The sequence below is a fragment of the Molossus molossus genome, unplaced genomic scaffold (genome assembly GCF_014108415.1).
Source record: "Molossus molossus isolate mMolMol1 unplaced genomic scaffold, mMolMol1.p scaffold_m16_p_15, whole genome shotgun sequence".
Classification (NCBI taxonomy): Eukaryota; Metazoa; Chordata; class Mammalia; order Chiroptera; family Molossidae; genus Molossus; species Molossus molossus.
In genome coordinates, this window is record NW_023425350.1 from 8,607,815 (window position 1) to 8,632,266 (window position 24,452).

Consider the following 24,452-nt stretch of genomic DNA (forward strand, 5'->3'; position numbering starts at 1 on the left):
CCCGAGACAGAGCTACTGTAGGGGCCGGTGGAATAGCCCACTTGGTTCCGGGGTCCACCCTGCCACACAGAGATGTTATGACTGCAATCAGAAAGGCTCTACTCTAAGCTCGGTTGCTTCTGTGGACAGACTGAGTCATGGAAGCCTAAGTGTTTGCATCCACAGAAAGGAATCATCACTCTGCACTCCACCTAGGCTGTGGAGAGGATTTGCAGGACCCTTTGAAGATTGACCTCACTGAGTGCCAGCTTCGGATAACAATTTCTTCTACAGCATTCCCTGCCACAGCCCCAGTGAGCTGGAGCTTACCAGGCTATTCAACAGGCATGCGGCAGGTCGGTGCTGTGGCTTAACTGCTGCTATGTCAAGCTTCCTCTAGGCGTGTTTTCCCAGCAGGTGTTTGTGGACAGACTGGCTATTACCCAACTCAGAAGCATGATTAGGGGCTTGTGAGCTCCGATTAGAGTTAGGAATGAACTGGGCTTGAGAAGTAACTGCCTTGGAGGCCACACTCAGATAATCACACGAACAACGCATTCAACATTACTGTGCATGTTGCTTCTAACTTTAGGGGGTTTTATAAGAAAGGGGGTCAGTTACTGCCATGGAAAATAAGAAGGAAGGAGAGCAGAAAAACAAAGCAGGATGTTCAGAGCCCTGCCCCCACCCCCCATACACACAGTCACAACCACTGAGTTCCCAATGGGTCTGCAGGTGGTTGGATTTACATGACAAATGCAAGATTTAGCAATGACACTGATTAATTTCCAAATCAAAAAGTATAAATTCCTGGTTTCATTGTGGTAGAAATCAGGAGAGAAAGACTTGGGACAAATGGAAGCATTCTTTCATCTGAAAGTCATATTTCAACTGAACTTGCAGACATGTCAGGGTCAACGGGCAGGCGAGCGGAACACATCCATGAGAACCAACATTGTTCTCATTTTTTTCCAATTCGAGGGCACTTTTACAGCCACTCACAAAAATCACACATGACTGATGTCCGGCATTTAGGAGCCTCTACATTAATTGACTCATCTCTTCTCGGCTTGTACATTTCTTCCACTAGCATTAGCAAGGACGTAGCCTGGGCTAGTGGAAAGGGTAGGGATTTGGAGCCAGACATCTTGGCTTCAACTAAAAGTCCTAAATAGGTACCTCCCTGCTTTAAGCCTCAGTTTCCTCAGAGAATGAAATGAAGCTAGGATGTGTACGCCACACCCACCTCCCACGGCTGCTGAAGATCCAGGAGCTTTTGTAAGGATGGACCCAGGGCGGTGTCGGAGGTGTAACAGGCCCTCGAAGATGCTGGTCGGCAGTGACTGCCCGCTGAGCAAATGGCACTCTGTGACGTGAACGACACCTAGTTCTGCTTCCAAAGTGGTCGCATTACTGGAAAGGGAGGTGGACTCCATTCACCCATGACTCTGATATGAGGTAGAAAGTAGTAAAAGCTCTAAGATATCACAGAAAATGCTCCGGAGCAGCCGACCAAGCCCAGATGACTCACAGCCCGGGACGTCAGGGAAGGCTCTCTGGACGAAGGGAGACATGCAGGAGGTTGCCACTGTTTATTTTAAAGGATAAGGATGGATGATTATTCATTTCTGCACATTTTAAGAAGTGCAAGCCATTGTGCTTGCCAGTATGGAGGGTATAAGAAAAGAAAGAGAACAAGGCAAAGACCTTGTCTCTAGATAATTTATAGCCTAGCTGGGAAGAGGTCATGTGTGTATACACACACGCACACATGTCTGAAAGTCAGCTGCCCCTGCCAATTTGTGACAAATGGCCAATGAATAATTCAGAAATTCAGAGTAAGTAATATGGGAAGGCAGGCACGCAGTGCAACCAGGGGTGTGCGAGAAGGTCTCAAATAGGGGCCAGGTAGCTCTGGATTTTCTCTCACCGGGACTCAGATTCCTCTCTGTGAAATACATGGCTTGGTCTAAATCAGGTTTTCCAACCATGTAGCAAAGATGTGCTACTTTATGTCCTCAATCTAGGGGGACAACTGGTGGAGTCAGGGTGGCCAGAGCCCCACTGGCCACAAACCTGTGGCCACAAGTGGCTTCAACCATTTCTTTTTTTCTTTATTGATTTTAGAGAGAGAGGAAGGGAGAAGAAGAGAGATGGAAACATCGATGAGAGAGAACATCGATGGGCTGCCTCCTGCACGCCCCCTCCTGGGGATCAGGCCCACGACCTGGGTATGTGCCCTGACCAGGAATCGAACCGGCGACCTCTTAGTGCATGGGTCGACGCTCAACCATTGTGCCATGCAGGCTGGATTTCACCCATTTCTTCTGTGCACTGTACAAATATTTATTTTCCATATGGCCATGACACAGAACATTTTTGAAATCCCTAGCCTAGATGATCTCTTTAAAAAATCTGCCTGTTTGGTGAACCTGTCAAGTGGATCTGGAGTGTTGCCCTGAAATGAAGAGGTTTGAACTGGCCAACAGCCGAGTCTCGGGAATCTGGAGAAGCCAGTTCCTGCGAGGGGAGACAGGTGTCTGGGCACTGTCCCGGCTAGTGCGCTCAGGTCTCCTGCGAGACTGAAGAAGGCACGGCATCTGGTGTTGGAGGCTCCTCATTGTAACTTTGTTTTCTTTCACTGTACTTATATTTATAAAAATGGTCTCTGTGATCGTTAGTCTTACGTGTCAACTCGTGGGTCAAGGGGTGCCCAAATATTTGGTTAAACATTATTCTGGTAGTATCCATGAGGACGCTTCTGGATGAGATTTAACAAAGCTTCACAATGAGGGTGATAATAACTGTATTAACGCAAATTAGGGAGTGGAAATTAAGCATTCCTGTATCATCTCAGTTTATATGAAGCAAAAATAAAAAAGTGAACAAGTATGTTCAAATACTACATAATTGACAAATGTTGAAAAATTTTTTTCCTTGTTGATATTTTTAGAGAGAGAGGAAGGGAGAAGAAGAGAGAGATAGAAACATTGATGAAAGAGAACATCGATTGGCTGCCTCCTGCATGCCCCCCACCGGGGATTGGGCCCACAACCTGGGCATGTGCCCTGATCAGGAATCAAACTGGCAACCTCTTGGTGCATGGGTTGACGCTCAACTACTGAGCCACACTGGCTGGGCACAAATATTGAAATTTGAATCAGGTCTGGGATATGTTCTGAAATCCAAAAGACCTTGTCTAAATGCTGATTTTGCCACCTGTGAGACCCGACCTGCAGGTAAGCACCTACAACCTGTATCAGCTACTCCTGCTGAGTTAGTAAGACTAGAGCCCACCCAGAGCTCAGAGCATAACAGGTGCTCGGTAAATGTTAGCTGCCTTTCTCCCTGCTAGAGGCCCGTTCCATCAGGCCCGACAGGTCTGTGGGCCTCCGCCTGGCCCCTTTCAGCCCGGCTTCATTCACTCCCCCGGCACATGGCCAGTCCTCGTCTCCTGTCTTTGCACCCGCAGAGCACACTCTTGCTTCGGGGTCCCCTGCTTTCTTTTCCTTCTGCCTTGTGCAATCCACACAGCTCCTGCAGACGTCAGCATGGCTCACCTTCCCCTTCTCTCAGTGTCTGCTCATCAGACGGCCGTCTCTGAGCCACCCACACAAAAGCAAACTTCCTTCACTCTCTGCTCGCATGACGAAACTCTACTTCTCACAGTATTCACCACTGGCTGGCATTGTGTGTGTGTGTGCACGTGCATGTACAAAAGATAAAAGCTGGGGCTTTGTTATGTCCAATACCAGAAACACAGTAGGTGCTCAATAAATATCCGTTAACAGAATAAGGGAAAGAATGAGTGAATGAACCAGGCCCAGTCACATCCCTGTTGCCACTGCACATGCTCAGATGTACAAAGGGTAGATGTTTAGTCTTGTGCAGAAGCTGAGAGCAGGGTATGGAGGAGAAGGACTCCCCTACCAGGTACCCCAGACTGGATTAACCCTAAGCTCTCCCCATTTCCACACCACGGCATGAGGGAGGGAGGTGGACCTGTACAGGCGATCACCTCTCCTGACCACAAGGTCCACCCTCATATAAACACGTGGAGCCACATTATAAAGGTTTCCATGAACACAAACCTTCTTTCACCCACTTTGGCCCTCAGAAAGCAGAGTCTGACCATCACACAGCTGACCAGTACCTACTCGGTGCCAGGAACACACACTGGGTCAGACACACTTGTGGGTTCAATTCCTGGCCCCAGCTTTGACCAGCTCTTATAACCCTGGCCAACTGCACCTGCCCCTAAGCCTTAATTCCTTCTTCCATAAATCGGGTGTTAATCATATGAAATTTCCAGGATTGCTGTGAAGAGTCAGAGACGATGTAGGTGGGAATCAACCTGAAAATCAGCATCCCTGGGCCCTTGAACACATCCGAGCTGTACAGAGAATGTGTTACCCCACTAATGCTGGCAGAAGGGAAAATGATTAACATGTAAATAAGGCCTATATTGTCCCTATTATTACTAAAACACAGTGCTTTAAATGAGCTGCTTTGTCTTACTAGGACCTGTTGATCCTGGTGACAAAAACGTTAGATGTTGAATGGATTTTGAAATGTCTGGGTGCTCGGGATGAAATTACTCAAATGCACCAGAGCACAGGGAAACCTCAATCACAGAATAAAAAGCAGAGTGACATTTTATTATTTTAAAGTTCATACTACAGTTCCCACTGGCCCCTGAGAACGTCATCTGCTCAAGACCTTAGAGGGAGACAGACAGATGGTCGTGGTCTGCAAGGAACCTGGAGGAGCCTCCGACTGAGCAGGGGCTCTCTGCAGGGTAACCGTCCTCCTGAACCCCGAGCCCTCGTCCTGAGACACGGCTCTGAGCTTGTTTGCAGAGGCCCCACACCTCTGACAACTGACCCAGGCCACACCTGAGACATAACCAGAGGCCTGGGACAAAGCCGGACAGTGTCGCTGTGAATGCCCCTTGTGCTTCCCACGAGCATGGCTTTGGAAAGGAAGCTGCTCCGAGTCACACCCCAGCAGTCTGAGCCCATGCCCAGAACTGACTAGAAGCCCTGCCCAACGCGAAAGCCCGCTGGGTCCCCTGACTGCCCAGGCTCAGGTCCAGCAGCGCCCAGGACGCTGAACCTGGAGTTCTCAGGTCTGTGCACCAAGCCCCGAGACTGTTGGAGACGGGGGTGTGGCTGCCTGCGGCAGGGCCCGTCCTTCCTGGCCGTCCCTCTCAGTCCTCAGTCTGGAGTCCCACGTCCCAGCTCAATCCCAGACCTTCTCAAAGACCAGCAACTCGCAGGCCGTGCAAGGATGGTGACCATCAACAGTGCCGGAGACTGAATTATGTTTGCACCGTGAAAGTTCCGTGGTGCAATGAGTTCCATTTGAATTTAAGGAATAAAATGATAAATCTGTTTATCAAGCATGAAGTTAAAATACATGCTTTGCCACATTTTCTCATCTTAAATAGACGGTAGAAACTCTCATTGTATTTGACTCGTGGGTACTGGGGCAGCTGTGACCTCATGCAGTTATTCGGGATAATTAGTCTTGTATCACAAACCTACTATCTGCCAGGCACAGTGACAGCTTCCATCCACAGCACACAGGGTAAAGGGGACACGATTTCTTCCAGCCTGGAGCAGCTATGTTCTAGTATAACTGAACGCAGTGTAGTTGACTGAAATATTGACACCATCCACAAGCTCAATTCCTACCACATCATTAAATGTTATTTTCCTAAGAACAAAATATTCACATCTTGATTAACAGGTTTACAGTGCGTGGGCTGGGCTGTACAATTTTCTCAATTGTAGAAGATTACACAGTTTCTGTTTGTCGTGGGACGCGCATGTACCCCCTCCCTCCCACAGAAGGGGAACGCAATTGGTGGGGACTTGGCTGTCTGCCCTGCTTAGCAAATGGGATGTGAGTGGAACGAAGCAGAAGCTTCAAAAACCATGTCAAGTTTCCGCAACTTGGCTCACTTTCTTCCGTCATGAGCGCGACACCATCCAGGCGGCAGCTGTCCCCTCAGCCTGGGCCCCAGAATCAGAAGAAATATGGAGCAGTGCCACAGAGGCCAACCTGCGGCCCCTGCTCTGTGACAATAAGCAAGGTGCTTGTTGCACCCAACCACTGAAATGTGGGGATCATTTCATACGCAGCAAAACTGGGCCCATACATCACAGTTTCCCCGATGACATGACTTCATCTTTACAGGTAGGATGTTGAGTTCAGCAAAGAAGGGATTATGTCCATTTTATGATGAGGTCCCCCGGCCTAAGAGTGGCTAAGTGATGTCCCAGAATCAAACAGCAAAGAGATGCAGAGATGGGAATAAAAGTGTGTGACTGATCACAGCCGAGTGCGATTAAAAACAAGATGGACTCAACGCCAGTGTAGCAATCTCCTGGGCAAACTGCAGATGGCTTAAAATGCTAGCAAATAACAAAGGTTGCATTGGTCTTTGGGCTAGTTCCTGATATCAGGGATGATGTAGCAAAAAAAAAAAGGCCCCCCAAAACATGATCTACAGTCAAAGGAAGGCTGGACCCACAGACAGACCTCCCGGCTGCATTGAACGGGACGGGCTGTGACCTTCCGCGGCTCCACCCGTGGCTGAGAGGCTGCACATGGTCAGACTGAAGCTTCCCGGGGACACTGGCTGGTCTCTGGCCATCCGCAGGCTTCTTGCACTGAGCAAAGAGCCCGGCCACATCTCCAGTACAAACAGCCCCAGAATGCCCGTCACGCGCCTGGAACCAGTCCTGGGAATGGTGTGTTCTTTCAGCAGGAAATTCAAACATCAAGCAGCCCTGACCTTCAAACCGAGTCAGTAGTGATTCAGGACAGCAGCCGACAGGATCTGACACGAGTGACTAATTCAACGCTCTTGCTCCTATTGTTTTCCATTCAAAACCTACTGCTCGTTTTTATTGACTGATTTATTTTTTTGTTCTTTATTCTCTTCTTTCCCTCTTACTTTCACTTTTTTTTAAAAGAGCTCCTTCCTGCAGAGGGAGTGAGTCACCTTAATCACGTATTTAGACACATTTCAGGCTCTCTGGCCCAGCTTGCTGACATCTAGGGAATGCTTTCTGGAGCCTGCGATTTTTTCACCAGAAAGTGCAGTTTTCAACCACTGTTTTGGGGGTGGGGGTGTGGGAGCGCTGTGACCCTATGTGCTATAATTCACGCGCTGGTTTCTACCCTGACCAGAGCCAGCCGACTGTGACACCTCCCGCGCCCTCAGACCCGCAGCCGTTTGTTGTCAGCTCGCCCCCAGGGCTGTTCACATCCTGAGCAACAGTCCTGGCCTTTTTCTGCCCTTCGTGTAATATCAAGACCACAAACACAACCTGCCCCACAGTGCTCAGCCAGACATAAACATGTACCTTTTGAAGGCCTTGCACTGAACTGCGGAAACTGGGCACTGATATAAAATCGGGAAAAGCGCTTCTGAAAGTGGGAAGGAAGCCCCGGCGGGCAGTCAGGAGGAGCGGGGTTGATGAAAACTGAGCTGCGGACAAATGGCAGGCTCCACCCGAGCCTCTCGCCGGGCACCACCTGCGAACAGAGGTCCCTCGTAGGCGCGCTAGGGACACCTTGCAGCTTGTACGGCGCTCTTAACCTGTTTCCAAAGCTTGTTATCGTCATAACATCCCTGAGAGGGAGGACGGCAGGAGAGGTGGTCATCCCCACTGGTGGGTGAGCACAGGAAGGCCCAGGAAGGCTGCGTGACCCCCTTTAAACAGATCACTGGCAGGGGCAGGATGTCTCTCCATCCTTTTATAGTGGGTACTGTACATTGTTATCCCCACCTTTAAACATCCACCACACTCCCTGGAAGTCAGGACATTCGCGCGTTCGCACCCCAGCGACTCTCGGGCACGGTTCTCCTAGCGCGGGGGGCAGTCGCAGGCTCGCGAGGCAGGATCCTCCGCGCTGCCTGGCTGAGCACCCAGCACAGGGCCGCACGCAGTCGGCCTCGGAAGAAGGGTTGTTGCACAATTGCAAAGCATCTTCTCTTTCTTTTTATATTATTTTTTAAACAAACCCACCACCTGACATGCCAGCTCAAAAAAATTACTTCCCGCCCCAATTCTCATTCATTAACACTCCACAATGGCGTAAGTGTGTCATTGATACACACTTGGACACACACACTCCTCTGGTCGGCAATCACACGTCTTCACTGCCTTGCCCTGCTAACATTCTCCGATGGCTTCCCACAGGCGTCAGGACAGCCTCCGGCTTCATTCAATGTCCACTCATTACCACCCCATCCCTCCATGCTCCTATCCTATTGCTATCAGTGGGGACAAGCCGCTCTGAGGGGCCTTCAGACCTGAACATGCGGGATTCGGATTGGAAACAAACATGCAGGTAGGAGCTGACAGCCTGGCGAGGTCCCCGACCAGGCCTGGCAGGTCACAGGTGGCCAAGAGCTGCTGCTCAGACGTCGCCGCCGCTGCAGCCCTCCCGCATTCCCTGTGTTCTTCCCCGTCTCAGGAGAAACCCCTGCCTCTCGGAGACCGGCGTCCGCTCTCCAAGGACAGACCCCTGCCAGGGAAAATGCTTTTCCTCCAGAAAGGTCTCCGAGATGCAGCCTTCCAGGACCCCGCTGCTGCCCAGCTCCCCTCTGAGTCAGCACAGTCCTGGCCGGAGTCCCGACACTGAGGGTTTCGGCCTGCGGTCACTCGAGTAAACACCAGGCCCCAGCGGGGACCCGGCAGTCCTGCGAATCCCTGGGGCTTCTGTGAAGCCCCTGCCTCCAGACTCCACTTGACGCCCTGCTCCCCCGACCTGACTTGCCGCGTCTTCCTGGCACGCGCAGTGCCATCCGGCGATGCTGGTCCAAAGAGGAACTGGGGCGGCACTCCTTCAAAAGTCCCACTTTTATCAAAAGAATAACAAATACTATTTAATTAGAACTCTTGGCCTTAAAAAGAAAGAAGGAAAAAAGGAGCAGAGTTATCATAAAAGCTGAACTCTCCTTCTCCCCCAGGCCGGAGCCTGGTGCGAGGGATCTGAAAACTGACAGAGGGGGCCTTCCCTGCGCCATGTGCAGGCCAGGCTGGGGGCAGATCGGTGGGGGAAAAGACGTAAAACTACGGTAAAATTCTGTCAAAGGAGCACCAAGAGGGCCCTGAAATCGTAGGCTGGTCCATGTCTATGTCCCCGACCTCACCACCTGCCACTGTCCACTGTCCACTGTCCACTCTGCTACGGCCAAGCACACCGGGTTCGGCGCTGGCCGACTCCAGGCCCGAGCATGGGGCTGGCACAGGCTCCTTCTCTCACTTCCTGCAGCCTGCGCTCCTCCTCACCTTCCAGCTCCACCTTCCCCGACCTACTCGAAACAGCAACTTTCGCTCGAGCTGCCCCCACCCACCACTCTTCTGTACACCCATCTCTGCTTCCTTTTTCTTCATGAAACATATCACCCTCCGGCATCATGTACATTTTACCTGCTCACAGGTTTATGACCCATCTTTCCCCAACAGAAAATAAGCTCAACAGAGCAAGGAGTTTTGTCTCTTGGGTTCACTGGCGAATCTCCACTGAATCATCCGAAGGCAAAGTGCCTGTCTCACTGTGGGTGCTCTGTCTGTTGAACAAGTGGATGGATGGAAGACGAACAGATGGATGGATGGATGGACGGACGGATGGATGATGGATGGATGGATGGATGGATGGATAATGGATGGATATACGGGTGGATGAATGGAAGATGAATGGATGGATGGATGGATGGACGGACAGACGGATGGGTAAATGGATGGATGGATAATGGATGGATGGATGGATGGATAATGGATGGATATACGGGTGGATGAATGGAAGATGAATGGATGGATGGATGGATGGACGGACAGACGGATGGGTAGATGGATGGATGGATAATGGATGGATGGATAATGGATGAATATATGGGTGGATGAATGGAAGATGAATGGATGGATGGATGGATGGATGGATGGATGATGGATGGATATATGGGTGGATGGATGGAAGACAAATGGATGGATGGATGGATGGATGGATGGACGGACAGACAGATGGATAGATGGATGGATGGATAATGGATGGATGGATAATGGATGGATGGATAATGGATGGGTATATGGGCAGACAGATAAATTTGCTGGGGAGCTGGGGAAGGTTTCCAGGAGAATGGAAGATTGAAAGTGAATCTCAAGGACAGGTTTGGGTAAATAAAGAGTGTTTTGGAGAGAGACTGTGTACCTCATGTGTCATCTTGGGTAAATCACATGACCATTTTCTCCTCTGTAACATTGCATAATTTTGGCACATCGCTGATGAGCCACAAAACTAAAACAGGAGTTTGGGCCAACTGAAATGAGCCAAGGATTGTACAGGTGGGTGGAAAACGGACAAAAGGCAAGAGGAAATGTACCTTTCCCCACAACCACTGGGCCAAGCTCTGACTGCAGCAGACGGAGGTGAAGGAAGCCGGGCTCGGAGGGGAGAGCCGGGAAGGTCAGCGGGACTTGATCTCACAGTTCGAAAAGGGGTGCTTCGGTCCAGGCCAAAGGCAAAATACCAAGCACCGCACAGAACTGTACGCTGAGCTGTAAATTCCCAGAGCAAGCCACGACCTCCGTGCCGTCGGCCTCGGGTGCATGCGTCCCTCAGGACTCTTCGACTCCCTACAAAGTGAAGCCCACAACACCTTCTCCCATTAAAGGGCACGTGGGAAGTTCCCAGAACGATGCCTGGCCCTTTAGAAGGTCACGGCAAAGGTCTGCTACACGGAAATGTACCGCTTGCACGAAATGCACACCGAGTAGGAAGAACCACAGGACCCCACTCGGGAAACAGGCAGAGACCCAGCGAGGACTGGATTTTCTGAGGCTCAAGCGGAGTCATGGCAGGAAAACAGATTTCATTTTCCGGTAAAAATAAAGCTGCGGCCTGGAAGCAGTGTGAAGAGTGTGGTGTGTGGGAAACTGCAGGACTTTGTGAGCCAGGCCGACTTGAACCGAAATCCCGGGGCCCCGTCTACAAACCTCTATCTTAAAGCAAGTTTTTAAACCTTCCTCAGCTTCAGTGTCTTTCTCTTCGAAACAGAAACAAATCTATTTCCTTGCAAGGTTGTCTGCATGTGAAAAATGTGCACAAACAGGCCAGCAAATAGAATTAATAAGTGCTAAAGCCACACTAAAGAGCATACTGCTATTAATATAATTAAAAACTGAGGTATAGTCTGAAAATCTAGGGGCTATGTTGGTGCTGGGTAACCTGTAAACTATTAGGTACAAAACCAAAAGAATTCGTGTGCATATACCTAAACACAGCAAGCACACTATAGCTATTTTAGTTCATATGAGCTACTCAAACTATTTCCTGAATTTGAGGTTGAACTGATAAATTCACACGACACAGACCGCACTAGCAGGTTCCCACATGAAGAGGGGGAAGGAAGGAAGGAATGGGGCCTTGACACACTGGTGGTTTGATGGGACGAATAAAACGCGGTATTCACAAGGGTGGATTGCCTCTCTTGGTGTCACTGGCAAACAAGAGGTCTCTCAGCCCCACACCTCTACGATCAGCTCTGTTCCTGAACACAAAGGCCAGGGGCTGGGCTGAGGCACAGCCTTGTCCAGAGGGTGACTGGCAGGGCTTTGGCCTTGGCAGCACCTGCCAGGATCTGAAAGGACCCCCAAGACATGCATGCACACACACACCTACACATGTGCATACTCACACGTCACACATACACCCACACTCACACACCATGCACACACTCACACATTCACATACTCACCATGTACCAGGCACACACATGTATTCATAAATGCCCACTCAGCACACACACACACACACACACACACGCACACACGGCCAGGTCTCTCTCATATAAGGACCAGCCATTCTCAGAAATGTCCACATCTCAGTGTGCCCAGGTTTCAAGCAAACTGACATCTGAGTGGCTCCAACGGTCCACGCTGCGGTGAGTTACCACGAAGTGAGAACCCCTGGGGAGCAGACCCGCTGCTCAGAGGGGCAGACCCACGGGCTTTGTGAGCCTCCTTACATTACGGAGGAAGTGTGGAACTTCCCACCTGGCAAGGTCAGAATTAGGGTACATTAACCATAAAGTCAAAAGACCAAAAAGTGGAAGAGAGAACGAGAGACAAGGTTGTAGGGCTCCATTCCCCTCCACCTAAATGTTCTACAGACGCAGGCCACACCAAGGCCTGTTTCGTTTCCCTGGGGACGCCATGCACTGGTCCCATGCTCCACACTGGGAGCTTGCACGTTCCATCCTGACACCCCTCAGCAATGCCTAACGCCTTCAGCACAGCCCCAAGGACGCAGGGCGCTGACGGTGGTCATCACGTCCTCACCCGCTTGGTTACACCGTGAGTCCTTGCTGGGCACTGATGGAGGTGCTGGGCCCAATGAACCCAGGACACACCAGCCTACAGCATGAGAAGACCAGTGTTGGGAGAGAAGTAAAGGCATGTCCAGGAGGAAACCAAGGCAGAACACACAGGAGTCTTTCCACATCCCTCCAGTCTGCCCGGAGGCTGTATGGAAGCTACAAGAATGTAGCCAGGCAGGTCATTCAGCACTTTCCCCTCCCCCGTGGGGCCCCAGCCTCAGCTCCTAGACTGAGGGAGGGAGAGAGAGAGACTTCATTTACTTAGAACTGGAGTTCCTAGGGCCCAGAAGGGAAGCAACATTCCCAATCTCACTCAACAAGTCAAGAGCAGACCCGTGATAAGAACCAAGACCTTCTCAGGCTCGGAACCGGGTGTTTCACTTCCCCATGCTCACGCTTCAAGTCCCAGTTCCTCCTCACAAGGCTAAAATGACGAGTAGGATTTAAAAACTCCCTTCTACTTTCCCCTCAAAGGCCAATGATGACACTTGATTATAAGTCACTTTAGATCAAAAATTCCCAGCTCAGTGTTCGTTCTAAGGAATTTTTTTAAAAAATTACTTTGTCCCAGTGAAATGCTAGAACCCACGAGGTTAAGCTTTTGTTGTTGTCGTTTTGTGCCGAGATGGTCATTTAATTCACTTCCTATTATGTAAATGGATGGAATATAAAACCAACCCTTTAGGCTTTTGATGAGCAGGAGGAGAGCAGGTCACCACACCATCTGGCATCCAGAGGTAGCTGACTTGTCAAGGGCCCCATCGATGCCTTCCCATCTCCCCAACTCCAGAAATGATGTCAGTTCCTGTGGGCTTATTATTGAAAGAGAGGCCCACAAATCCTTTTTTTTTTAAACTCTTTGCTCAGATGTACATTCAAAATTTTCAGATTTTAGAAAGGTCACATAATACATACACCATGCCATGTGCACCCCCGGCAGGGTCTGAGCATCCATCTCATGAAAACGTACTCATGCCAAGAGGGATAAAAAAAAGGAGCATTCAGACACACCTCTCTGTACTGCACATCACTTTATCATGCTTCCCAGATATTATGTTTTTCACAAATTAGAAGGTGTGCAGTGACCCCATGCCGAGCAAGTCTGTTGGCGTTTCGTCTCTGTGTCACATTTTGGCAATTCTTGCAAGATGTCTAACTTTTTCACTGTTATTATATTTGTTACAGTGACCTATGGTCAGTGATATTTGATGTTATCTTTGTGATTGTTTTGGAGTGCCACAAACTGCACCCACGTAAGACAGCAAACTTAATAAATGTGTGTGTTCTGACTGCTCTACCGACCAGCTGTTCCCCCATCTCCCTCCCTCTGCTCGGGCGTCCCTATTCCCTGGGACACAACAATATTGAAATTAAGCCAATTAATAACCCTACAAAACCTCAAAGTGTTCGAGTGAAAGGAAGAATTGCACATCTCTCACTTGCAATCAAAAGCTAGAAGTGATTTAACTTAGTGAGGGAAGCATGTTGGAAGCTGAGACAGGATGAAAGCTAGGCCTCTTGCACCAATTAGCCAAGTTGAGAATGGAAAGGACAAGTTCTTGAAGGAAATTACAAGTGCTACTTCAGTGAATACACGAACGATAAGAAAGCAAAAGAGCCTTATTGCTGATGAGGAGAAAGTGTCAATGGTCTGGATAGATCACACCAGCCACAACATTCTCTTAAGCCAAAGCTTAATCCAGAGCAAGGTCCTAACTCTCTTCAATCTAGGAAGGCAGAGAAAGGTGAGGAAGCTGCAGGGGGAAAAAGAAAACATGTTTGACGTTAGCAGGGGTTGGTTCATGAGGTCTAAGGAAAGTCGCATCTCCATAACATAATGCAAGGTAAAGCAGCAAGTGCTGATGGAGAAGCTGCAGCAGGTTATCTAGAAGATCTATCTAATACTATTAATAAAGGTGGCTACACAAAAGAATAGATTTCAATGTAGATGATAAAACAGCCTTACATTGGGAGAAGATGCCATCTCAGACTTTCATAGCTAGCTAGGAGACCTCAGCCTGCTTCAAAGCTTCAGAGGACAGGCTGACTCTCTTGTGAGGGGCTAGTGCAGCTGTGACTTGAAGTTGAAGCCAATGCTCATTTATTGTTCTGACACCATAGGGCCCTTAAGAATTATATTCAATCTACTCTGTCTGTGCTCAGTAAATGGAGCCACAAAGCCTGGATGACAGCACATCTATTTACCACATGGTTTATTGACTATTTTAAGCCACTCTTGAGACCTACTGCTCAGAAAATCAGATTCCTTTTTAAATATTACTGCTCATTAACAATGCACCTGATGCCCTGGCCGGTTTGGCTCAGCGGTTAGAGCGTCGGCCTGCGGTCCAGAGAGACCCGGGTTCGGTTCCCGCTAAGGGCATGTACCTCGGTTGCAGTTTGTCCCCGGCCCTGGTTGGTTGTGTGGGTGGCAGCCACTCGATGTGTCCCTTTCACATCGATGTTTCTCTCTCTCTCTTCCTCTCTCTCCCTCCCGCTCTATCTGAACAAAAAATGGAAAAATGTCCTCGGGTGAGGATAAAAAACAAAACAAAACAAAAAAACAAAACAATGCACCTGATTACCCATGAGCTCTGATGGAGGTGTACAATGAGATTAATGTTGTTTTCTTGCCTGCTAACACAACATCCATTCTGCAGCCCATGCACGGATCAAAGAGTCACTTTGACTTTCAAGTCTTATTGTTTAAGAAATACAGTTTGCAAAGCTATAGCTGCCATAGACAGTGATTCTTCTGATGGATCTGGGCAAAGCAAACTGAAAACCTTCAGAAAGAATTCACAGTTCTAATGTCATCGGGAGCATTTGTTTTTCACGGGAAGAGGTCAAAATGCCAACATTGACAGGAGTTTGAGGGATTCACGACCCCAGCGGAGGAAGTGACTGCAGATGTGGTAGAAACAGCAAGAGAGCCAGAGTTGGAAGTGAAGCCAGGAGATATGACTGAATTGCAAACTCATGATAAAAACTGTAAAGACTGAGGAACTGCTTCTCAGGGCTGAGCGAAGAAAGTGGCTCCTTGAGATGAAATCTACTCCTGGTGCTGACGCTGTGAAGATTGTGGAAATGCTAACAAAGGATTTTGAATATTAAAATTAGTTAATAAAACAGTGGCTTGAAAAGACTGAGTGCAGTTTGAAAGAAGTTCTATTGTGGGTCAAATGCTATCAAACAGCATCACAGGCTACAGAGAAAGTAGCCTGTTCGTAAAAGGAAGAGTCAATTCACGAGGAAACTTCATCATCTTATTTGAAAAAAATTGCAAAAAAAACCAAAAGAGCGAGAAAAGAAATTGTCACAGCCACCCCAACCTTCAGCGACCACCACTCCTTCAGTCAGCAGCCATCAACCACGAGCCAAGACCCTCCACCAACAAAAAAAGTTACGACTCACAGAAGGCTCAGATGATGGTTACCCTTTTTCCAGAAATAAAGTACTTTTTAATTAATTATGGACATCGTTTTTTTAGACATAATGTCAGTACACACTTATTAGACTGTAGTATAGTGTAAACATAACTTTGATGCGCACAGGCAATCACAAAGTTTGTGTGACGCCCTTTATTGCGATACGTGATTCATTAAGATGTTCTGGCACCGAAGCCGCAATATCTCCGAGGTTCGCCTGCAAACTGTCTCATGTATAAGCAGGCCAGCCTTTGCCTCCAATTGAGCTCTGAAAGAAACTTTAACTTTTCAGAGTGTTTTGGATTTTGGACTTATAAAAAAGGGAAAGTCAGAAAATATTTATGACCCCATTTAGTTTTGAAGGACTGGAGGGCCCAGATTTGAAACTTCAACACTCCAGAAAACACACACACACACACACACACTCACTTACACATACGTACACAGTAAGAAACAGATTTAGAGAGGGGAACTCGGTCATATAGTAAGTACAACGATGCTGGATGCTGCCAGGAATCATTATCCTTGCTACACTCCAGTAAACATCATATCCAGGTTCATTCCAGGGATGCAGTGAAGGCTCAGACACTAGAGATCTAGGTCCAGAGGAGAGGCTACGGCGTGCTTTGCCGAGGGAAAATCAGGAGAGTGTCTGTCAGAGGAGAGAGATTCCCTGCCATCCTCCCCCTCCACCCCCAAACAACAAATAAAGTGGAGCCTCCCAGAACTGGCCAACCCTTTTCAAACACGTTTTCCTCAAAGATCAGGCAAAAAGAAAGACTGGCATGTTTACTTCATTTATTCTTTGCAATACTCCTCCTGAACCACAAATATCATTAACTTCGGTTCACAAATTAGAAAATTTAGCAACCTAAGGAATTTGCCCAAGGGGGAGTCAGGACTGCAAGCCAGCTGGGTTTGCTTCCAGAGAGCCCTGTAGCCCTGGGGCATTTTCACAGAACTCCTAGAGCACATTTCTTCTCTGGATTTCAAAGAGGGGCAGCCCACTTGTAGTGTTTGAAAAGGCCGAATTCTTGTCCCAGCCTTGGAAAAGCCTTTAAATTTTGGTTTCTGTCATCTATCTATTGTTTTCTTGCCCTGAGTTTTTATAAAATAGAGAAATTAGACTAAAGTTGTCCTTCCAGGGTGGACAGTACAGGAGTCTGCCATTGTGTAGGCTGAGACCAGCCACCCCTGTGCTCCTCTGACCTCCAGCTGGTCCAGAAAGGGGTCTGAACAACAAGTTCTCTACAACGAGCCTCGATCCCGGACTCCACAGCTCAGCCAGGCCCTGGGCCACGCACACCGGAGGCTCAGCTCACTGCTGCCTGGTGGCCCTCTCTGACGAAGCAAGCTGAGCAGAGGGCACCCTCGAAGGACATCAGTCTAAAGCCAGAGACACTGGTCACAGGGAAGCTCGAAACACAGCTTTTCTTTATTTTCCAAGTTTAAGGTGTGCAGGCACATCTAGCTCTTTGAGATGAGGCTCTTACCCAAGATACATGCTTATCCGTTCCATGTTCCTCACACATGCACGACTCTCGTTTCTAGCGTGGGGGGCAGAGAAAGACCGGGCTTTGAGGGCACACAGACGTGGCTTCAGATACCAGCTGTGCAACCTTCCTAGTAAGGTGACATTATGCAAGCTCCCTAACACCTCTGGACTTCAGTTTCCTCATCCACAGAACAGGGACAACGTCTATTTCAAAAGCTCTTCAGAAGCCTGCTAAAAGTGGACGTCAAAGGCTTGATATTCCTGCTGCTGATACCCTCGATGGCTCAGGGGTGCTGCTGGCCGCATTTTACCGAGAGGACGCAGACTCAGAGAGTTGGGTGATTTGCCAAAGCCCAGGCTGCTTGGTTGTGGGCAGTGTGGGTGTAAGACCCCGGGTCCCCTCCGCCTCTCAGTCTGCTCTCGCCCCGACCAAGCATGGTGCCTCTTTTCTCCGGGCACCAGGGTCTGGTCCTGTGGCTGCCACCGGAAGGGGACGCACTGAATTGCCAGGGGGTATTTGAGCTGGTGTGTTGAGGCAATTGTGTGTTTACCATTGTTCCTCACGATCCTAAAATGATTGTACATTTGAACTTATTCTACAACCTGGAAACCATCAGACCAAAGGACTTTATTAAAGGACACTGTCTTAAACCAAGAGCACGCTGAGTAACCAAGGCCTCTGAGGCCACGCCCTCCGTGCCCACTTCAGTGGACGGCCCGGGCCATGCGAGGGAGCTGCTGAGCCTCTGCCCCACCTCTGCCGAGCTCCTGCAGTCTTCAGTCTCTCCCTGGGCCCTCAGCCTTGACCTCCAGTCATTTATCAGATTCTCAGTCAGAACATGGTCCCCTCCTGGGTGGGAGAGCCGGCCCTCTCTGTGTTGAGAGCAGGCTTTGAAAACACACGGGGCTGTCCCCATCCACAGCTCTCTCTGACTGAGGCTGCCAGCTTCTGCTTCCTCACCTGTCACTCGGGCCAAGAGACCCAAATCATAAGCCAGATGTGGAAGGGCCCTGTAGGTTAGCAAATCCAACCTTTCCATTTACCAACAGTGAGACAGAAACTGAGCCCGGCCCCACTCCCACCCAGGCAGGGGGAGCAGAGCGACCTGGGTCACTCATCATCCAGGCCACGTGCTTCTCTGTCCCATGCTTCCGCTTCCTGCAACATGTCAGGTGCAGCTCAGGTGCTCCACAGATCACACCCCCAGGGAAGAAAATTACATTTCCCAAATCCCCAGGTTCCACTGGGACACTGCCCTCTGTATGTCACTGGCCAAGTGCTGCCTAGATCCACATTCCCTCCTCTGTCTCCCCCCTCCAGAGAGAGAGCCACCTGCGGGCAGGGACAATGCCGTATTGACCACGGTGTCCTATCTCATGCAGCACGGGGTTAAGAACCCACCCTGTACACATTTGTAAAATGACAGAATGAATGATGTCATTTTTATGCTTGGTCCATCATAAAAGTGTAATTAAACTCTTTGGGGACACTGCATTCCCCAGTTTCATTTTAAAGATCTAATTATCCGTGCCATATACAATTTTTATTAGAAAGGGAAGTCATTAAATACACAGACACCAGACGCAGGCCTGAGATCATTGCAAATAGACGCGTCTGTCGGCAGAGCTGAGGTGGACCTGCTCAGCACACCCTTGGCAAACATGACACCCACGCCCAGCACTTGGATTCACTGGTGCAGTGCGGTGCTTACACCAGGCAAGCAGGCCTCTGAGTTCCCCGAGAGAGGTTAGTGAGCAACTCCATGGCTGCTTTTCAGTACCTCCATCTTCCTAGACGGGAGTTTATACTGCCTGAATCCAAACTGCCCTTGCGGTTGAGAAGCCGTCCACCCAGACTTTCTGGCCTTGTTGCCTCCGTCCCTGTATCCCTGGGATGTACCTGTCATGCTTCCCCTTCATACTTTCCCTTATGAAATCGGTTCACTTTATTTCAGCGACAGGCCAGCAATCCATTCTTGCACAAAGAAAGCTACTTCTAGCATCATCAACCGTTTCCTCCTAACCCAGACACCTCAAACTCCTCTTCTCTTCATCACTGTTAGGGAAAAAGCCTCAGCCAACTGCAGAAAGCCTTGTTAATGTTGTGCTGAGAGCAAAACCCTAATAAAGTCTCTAAATATTTACTGAGTCTGAGTTACAACACTGACCAGAACCACCCCCAGTAAAATCTGCTTGCATTTTTCAAGCACAATTATTTTAGGTCACTGACATGCCCGCCAAGGAAATGACAGGACAGTGTGCACAGAGAGCAAGCAGGCCTCGGTTCTAAATCCCGGCCCTGCCACTCACTACCTGCGGGGCTGCCAGTGCCCTTACCTCTCCCCGTTTCCTTACCTGTAAAAGGGGGTGCTGATACTAATGCCAACAAGTCGTCCTGATGACTTGAGAAAATATAAAAGTACACATATATGGTAACTTTAAAAAATAAAATAAAATGAGCCTTGGCCGTTTTGCTCAGTGGTTAGAGCCTCGGCCTGCAAACCACAGAGTCTCGGGTTCGATTCTGGTCAGGGGCATGTACCTCGGTTGCAGTTTGGTCCCCGGCCCTCCCACATCGATGTTTCTCTCCCTCCCTCCTTCCCACGTTATCTGATAATAAATGTAAAAACATCTTCGGGTGAAGACTAAAAAAATAATATTATTAATAAAAAAGAAAAGAAGAAAGGTAAACATGCCCAGTATAGGAAACTATAAACCATTAATTTTAAAGCATTTTCTGATGGAGGACCCAAGACTATACAATGGGGCAAGGGCAGTCTCTTCAATAAATGGTGTTGAGAAAACTGGACAGCCACATGCAAAAGAACAGCACTGGACCCCAATCTTACATCATACACCCATATAAACTCAAAATGCATTCAACCCTTGAACGTAAGACTGAAGCCATACAAATCCTAGAACGAAAACGCAGGCGGTAAGCTCTCTGACGTGGGTCTCGGTGCCGCACTTTTGGATTTGACACCAAAGCAAAGGCGACAAAAGCGAAAATCCACACATGGAATGACATCCAACCAAAGCATTCTCACAGACAGTAACGTGTTTCTTAAATTCAGGGCATTTGTTGCCATTTCCAACGTGCTCCTCTTTGAGAAAACAAAGGCGCTGGTGATTTGCGCAGTGTCCCGAGGTTGTGGAGCAGAGCTTATCTGGGAAGAGATAACACAAAAATTAACCAGCCCGCAGTGCGAGGGGCCTGAGCTTGGGCGAGTTTTAACCTTCCCGGATAATGAATGGATCTCGAAGGCCAGAAGCAGTCCAAAGAGCTTCCCACCACGTTTCTAAGAGGACCCAGAGGCCCAGTAACTGAGAACTCTTTTCTAATCAATATAACTAAATAACAGCAAGTCTAATGTGAGGTAGGCACCATGCCAGGCCCTATAAAAAAGATCATTTACTTCTTAGAAAACACGTATCGTTGTTGCCATTCTAGAGATGCAAGAATTGAGGCTCAGAGAGGTCATTTTTTCAGAGGCTCCGAGCTAGGACATAAACGGAGTAAAGTCTGAACTCAGGTCTGACTTCCACATCCACTCTGCTTCCATGCACCCCTGAGAAAGGATTCTGACCGAACCAGAAGCAGAGGTTCCCATGAGTCGAAACTCGGCGAGGAAGGCAGGGCTGGTTCCCCGCCGCGTGCCTCTCCTGTGCCTGCTCTCCAGAGGGGCTCGGAAGAAGTCACCCCATAGCTGTGAGGGCCGGACTAGGCACTGCCAAACGGGCAGAGACAGGACTGCTGTATTTCAGCCACTAAGCACAGGCTGCCTGATTCAACCTTCATGGGTGACCCAGCCAAGTCACCCTACCTTTTCTCTTATCACACGGCCTCTGACTGTATTACAAGGGTCTCTTTCCACGTCTGTTTTTGCCACCAGACTACATGCTTTGAGCAGGAATCATTCTTTTTTTAAAAAAAATCCCCAGTTCCCCAAACTGTATCTGGTACAGAGTAGATGCTCAGTTAATCTAAGGTGCATAAATAAACAAATTCAACATCAAGGCTGGACAAGACGACTAAAGAATGCCTCTGACCTTGAGATTTTACAGCCAACTATTTCTAAACCAGTTCTCAATGTCTGAGCAGTGGTTCAGGGTCTCTACCGGGGAGACCTCCCAACAGAATGAAGATGTTATGGATCCCCCAGGCTTTCACACTTTCCAACACTCTCTGTAAGCGACTCTATCCCATCCTACAAGAACAAGCAAAGGTGGCCGGCAGGACGGAGCTGCGAATCCCATTTGAAACACTGAAACTGAGGCCCAGATGAGTGAAGGCACTTCCTCAGGGCCAACGTTTGACCTTGAGGCTGCTGATTCTCTGGTCTTTTTATGTAACCAGAATGCTTTTTCAGCTTATTAACAACAAGCCCAGAGTATGGCAATGTGCAGGAAGAAAGGGGAGGGGGTGGGAAGTAGGAGAGTGTGCAATGAAGGGAAAGCATAAAAGGAACGAGAAGAGGCAGCTTCTCTGGAGAGTGTCACTGACAGCTGACAGTCGGTGACCCTATGGCCTGGTGCGCTCGGAACAAGGGCTGGCTTGGGAAGGACTGATGGGCTCTCAGTGTCCCTGACTCATCCGGTTGCATCTAGGCCCTAAGAGTAAAAGCAAAGTGAATGCTTCTCAGTGCTGAGTAAAAACAGGAAGTCATAAGTGGCTTCACTCCCCTCTCAACTTGGGTCCTAACACTTGAGGTCAGGGGATCTAACAGGCCTCCGTGGGAGTTCAGCAGCACACAGAGGGGCAGAGAGGCAAGGAAACTGGGGACCACCTTCGATGAGCCTCCCAGACATGCGTTTAGGGGGCATTGCTGTTCCTCTGGGAGCAGGACCAGGAAGTCCACCCACAGGGTGGAAAGTCAGGGAGATACCAGCTCCATCACTACTCCATTCATTTAAAAAAAACTGAGCACTATGTGCTAAAATCCGTGTGACCTTAGGGACACGGCTCACTCTGCAAAGTGGAGACAGCCCCTACCCCACAGGCTGTCATACAGATGAAAGGAAATAATCTCCGCCAGCTCCTCCATCACATTTGAAATCTATTATTAGCGCCAAGGCAGGATGCTACCCACTGTGTGCCTGAGATTGTGGTGCCATGCCGATGCCCCCTGTCAGGGCTGGGAGCAGAGAAGCATGGCAGAGCTTCCCTACCTCTTTGCCCTATTTTTCCCTCACAGGAGCCCAGGGCCAGGATGAGGTGAAGTTCTGCCAGCCCCCAGCCTGGGCCCAGTGCCCATGTTTATGACTGTTTATTTCAGAGCAAGTAGAAAAGAGAAATTAAAGCCATAAAAGACAGGACAACAGACCAATAAAAACCAGCTCCCAGAAGAGTCAGAAGGAGGAAGGGAGGCAAAACTGTCACCATAGCAACACAAGACAGTCGGAAGCATGCAAGAAAAACAGCCCCTGCTCTGCCTCCTCTCTTCACAGCAGAGCCCCCAGACCCCATTCAGAGCTCAGGGGAAGCCAAGGGTCCACTCGAAGCCCTGGCCTCCAGGTCCAGATGCCCAGCCTGACCTGGCTGGCAGCCACCTTCATGCTGGCCCAGCCCAGGTCCCAGCCTTGCATGGTCCCAGCCCAACTCTCTGTGCCCTGGGGACTCAATGCAGTGCAGATGGCCCAGGCCCAACCGGAGTGATGGTGACTGGTGAAAGAGGGGAAAAGTTTCACAGAAGGAAAGGAAGGAGGGCCACAGAGCAGGGGGGAGACCAAGGCCCTGAACAGCAGCCCTCTTACCCTGCCCTGGATTCCCGATGGAGCAGGTGGGAAAACAGGGGGTGGAGGGGAGACCAGGCTGGTACCCCTCACACCGTGGCTGGGGAAATCCTGGAGCCTGGGGTGAGGTCAGCAAATAGCTTTGGAGGTCTTAACTGATGAGCCCTTGGTCCTGGTTCTGTGGGGATGGAGAAGGACCCAGAGACCAGCTGGCTCATTTGACAGAGGCTTCTGGGTCCTTCAGCGGGCAGGCGAGACAGGTGTCTCCATTAAACAGCATGGCTGGCCAGGGACTAGCCTTTTAGGAAGTGGGTCGAATTGTTCCCAAAGCCCAGGATCCATAAAATCAGTCCCTTTCTCCAGATTGGGAGGGGAGGGGAAGGGCGATGGCAAGGAGGTCTGGGTCCCAGGCACAGCAGCTTGCTGCCCGGCTGAGAATCTCTGGGCAGGTGGCAGCGGAAGGTCCAGGTGTGCCGGCGCTGGCGAGTGCTCGTCCCCGCCTCTGGGCCTTCGAGAGGGGCGAGGGCGGGCCTCTCCTAGTGGGAAAGGGGAAGCAGGGGCTGGGTCCCTGGAAGAATGGTCTGGGAGCTGATGGCATGGGGGAGTGAGTGGTTGAGAGATGAGGGCGGCGATCTGGACACAGCGGGAGGCGTCCTCGGGAGCCGGGCAATGAGGCGCAGGGAGGGCCGTCCGGACGGCCAGCGCAGGAGAAGGGCTCCAGGACCGGTCCTCGCCTCTCCCTCCCTCCCTCTCCCGAGGCAGCAGGGGAGTGGGGAGCTGGGGAAGGATGGCAGGGTTCACCCCGCGCCTCAGGAGCCCGCTTCCCTGCAGACCCCTGGCCGCGTCCCCACCGCGCCCTCGCCGCGTCCGCGCCGCGCTCACCGGAGCCGCCGCCGCCCAGCTCAGCCGCGCGTCCACCGCTGCCCCAGCCGCCGCCGCTGTGTACGCCTCTCCCGCGGCCGCCGCAGCCTGCGAGACGGCTCCGGAGCCCCGCCCCGCCCCGCCCCGCCCCGCCCCTCCCTGGCCCGGCCCGCCCCCAGCCCGGCCCGCGGCGGCCGCCCCGCCCCGGCCCCTGGGGATCCCCACCCCCGCGGACCGCGGGCCTGGTCCCCTCTGTGCCCAGGAGCTGGTGGTGACCATGTCCGCACGCAGTAACCCTGCCCTCCCCGCAGCCTAGGCTTCTGGGCTTCGACCTCCCTGGGGAAGCCGGGATCTGCCCTTGCCGTTTCTAGACGGGGAATTCTTCCCTAACCACTGTACCCTTCCCAAAGGAGAAGCAAACCCACAAAAACACAGGAAAGGCCCTGCAATCAATTCCTAGATTCACACTCACCCCAGTGCCCAAGTGCCCAGTCAGACCATCGCACCCCTATCCCCACTCTCAAATTACTTCGGATTCTAAACCCAGCTCCCTGCTCAC

General features: G+C 50.3%; 1 protein-coding gene across 2 annotated transcripts in view; it reads right to left on the reverse strand.

Moving 5' to 3' along the window:
• CYRIA (CYFIP related Rac1 interactor A) overlaps positions 1-23,964 on the reverse strand; it is a 92,533-nt gene extending 68,569 nt beyond the window's left edge. For both annotated transcript variants that reach the window (XM_036262328.1, XM_036262327.1), the window contains exon 1: positions 23,915-23,964. The gene's annotated coding sequence lies outside the window, so the exon portion shown is untranslated. The remainder of the gene's footprint in view (positions 1-23,914) is intronic.
• Positions 23,965-24,452: the final 488 nt, after the last annotated feature.